Source organism: Silene latifolia, chromosome X, assembly GCF_048544455.1.
Source record: "Silene latifolia isolate original U9 population chromosome X, ASM4854445v1, whole genome shotgun sequence".
Classification (NCBI taxonomy): Eukaryota; Viridiplantae; Streptophyta; class Magnoliopsida; order Caryophyllales; family Caryophyllaceae; genus Silene; species Silene latifolia.
In genome coordinates this window covers 26,765,306-26,768,345 of record NC_133537.1, presented here as the reverse complement: position 1 = coordinate 26,768,345, position 3,040 = coordinate 26,765,306, and positions in this window count along the sequence as shown.

Here is a 3,040-nt window from a genome sequence, read left to right as displayed (position 1 = left end):
TCGGTCGGTTTCTTCTCGGTAAGGGTCTCGAAACGATTAGAAATGTTTGGAGTCGCCACCAAGCATTTGTGGGATGCCTGGAACCCGTTCGAATTCCACTTGATACCTCGGTCAAATCGAAGCACAAAGCAGCGTTTTGACATAGGTACTAAAGATAAGGAAATTGTCCCTCTTTAGCATCCTATCTCTAGAATGACTCTCGTACGCCCTGGATAAGTACGTCCACTATCCAAATTTTCTGAGTAAGAGGTGAAGGTACGTATTGGGAAGCCCTTTAATCAGACACCCAATCCCGCCCGCGTTTAGCGGCCTCTACTGATCGATCTTGGTTGGTTGAATGCAAAAGTTGATAAAACGGTTTAAATGCAAACCTAACATGTGAGCTTTCTAAGTCGGTTGATTTAATCCAAGTATCAAGTATAAGATGTCGAGTTGGATTAATGATTGATTTGCATGCAAGACGGAAATTAAACATCCATTTACCGTATTAGGTTTAGGGTGCATAACATGATCCATTTGTCTTAGTAAGGCATTTTGCAAATGTGGTTCGAATAGTCATCTGATCCGTCCTATATCCGGGTTAACCGGAGTCGGGATCGTCCTGGACTAATGTTGGAAAGGAACAGGCCCTGTACCAGATGGCTATAAGAGGCGCGAGCCAGCCGGCGGTGTAAGGGGCCTCCCTCTGGTTTTGAAAATGAGAAAGAAAAGTCCTGCTTGAGGCGCGGGTTAGCCAACAACTGTATGCCGTGTTCTGGTTGTTTAGAAAACGTTATGAAACATGTTGAAAATGGGTATTTGGACCCGGTTTGATTTTGAAAGGGTCGTTTAGACCGTATTTGTTGATTTGAAGAACTAGACTCGGATAATCATCATTGTTTGATAATATTCGACGCCAGGTTCGATTTGACAAGCTTGACACGAATAGTTTTGAAAATGATTATGGACTAATTGTTTTAAGCCAATTTTGAATGTAATTAGTCGGTACTCATCATCGTACGCGGGTTAAAATCCGGCATGGTATATAGAACCAAGGATGATTTCGTGTTGGTGACTAATATGTTTGTTTTGAAAATGTAAAGAAATGAAATAAAAGGCTTTAAAATACCTCTTAAATGTCATTAACCAAATATTATCACCGAAACACGGATTTAACCGTCATGGTATGAAGAACCAAGGGTGAAAAATGCTTTATGGTTAAAACATGTGAAATGAAACAAAAAGGTTTCGAAAATACTTGAAATGGTAAAAACCGATTACAAATATGAAAAATGGATTAAGGGAAATGACGAGAACAAACACGGTTGATCTCTGGTCTGAGCACCCCATTTAGGCGCGAGCCTGTTGGCGACCTAAGGGGCTTCTGCCTCAGACCAAAAATCAGTTTTGGCTCGTTTATTCCATGTTTTGGTTCATGTTATGCATGTTTTAGCATGTTAAAGTCATGAAACGAAAGAAAACATAATAAAAGAGGATTTTTCCACCCTCATACTTACATGTTTGGTTGTGGCGAGTGACCGACGTAAGTGTAACAACTTGTTTGATCGGAAAAAACTCGGTTTAAAACCGTTTTGGTAAGTAAAAGAGTGTTTTAAATGTTTAGTGATGGTGTAGTGGTCAAAGTGGTCGGACAAGTAGTTTAATGCACGATGACGGTACCAAAAAATGTGTAAGGCTCGTGTTTACGATCGGTAGGTCGTAAACACGCGTCGGATTGTGACTTTAGAAGTCGAGTCGAGAATTTTAAGGGAGAAAAGAGGGGACGGACACTCGCGTAAATCTCAAATGGGCGACATTTGAGGGGTATTTATAGAAGAATGAGTGGTTGTGTGAGTTTTGAGCGACGTGGCCACCTGGGCTACTCAAAGAGGCGCGAGCCACGTCGCGGCACTTCAAGTCGTGTTGTCACTATCACAACAAACGCAATCATGATTTGTTCTATCCTAGGTTTTGTAGTCACATGTTTGGTACTTGACCATTCATGAATCCGGGAAAACTTAGTATAGAAGACTTGAGATATTTTGTTTTTGTGGTTGACTCGGTTTGACTCGTTGTTGGAGTCGGGATTTGAATTTTGGGTCGGTTTTTGTTCCGGTGTCGGTTTTGACTATAGTTAGTGTCATTGCGACCCCGTCGTCGTGCATTAAACACTCCAGGCATTTTTGAAATGTTTTGAAATGTTTTGTTTTCGAAATCGTTTTAAGTTCTCCGACGTAAAGTTGTACACAAATTGTCGATCAAACGCTGCAATCCCAAAACATGTTGTAGTCCGATAATCATCGGGTGTTTGTTGGAGTCTCGGCAGATACTGGGTATCTCTAGAGCCCCCACTTTGACCGAGGCTTGGACAGGGCGAAAGTCAAAGTAGAGTCCCCAGGTCAATCGAAGATTACAACCTGAAGACCCAAGCGACGTCGAGGCGGCTCGAAAGGATTCGGGCCAAGGACCTGCCGTCGGGAAGGGCGACGCCAAGGCGACTCGAGGGTACGAGTCAAGGACCTGTCGTCGAGAACAGTTTAGAGTCTGTCGACTGTCCGTGCGGGTCGTTTAAAGTCCGTTAGACTACGTGCAAAGGCTCGCCAGTCATAAGAAGGAGTCATACCTGAGGCATCTTCGGATATGTCCTTGCATGGTTGCGGATAAATGCTCGCCAGCTGTGGTGCGTATATATGAGAAGGGCTCGCCAGCCGCGGCGCGTGGTAAGGCTCGCCAGCCGCGGTGCGTTGTAAGGCTCGCCAGCCGCGGTGCGTTGTAAGGCTCGCCAGCCGCGGTGCGTTGTAAGGCTCGCCAGCCGCGGTGCGTTGTAAGGCTCGCCAGCCGCGGTAAGGAAATGTACCCGAGGCATCTTCGGGATCTGTCCTTGAAAAAGGTAAGGAAATGTACCCGAGGCATCTTCGGGATGTGTTCTTGAAAGGTTGCGGACAAAGGCTCGCCAGCCGCGGTAAAGGTCGGTTAATGGATCATGGGAATAGCCGCGTCGAATGGGCTTATTTCAAAAGTAGCGAACTCGTGATGTCGCTGGGGAAATAGCGAGTATGGA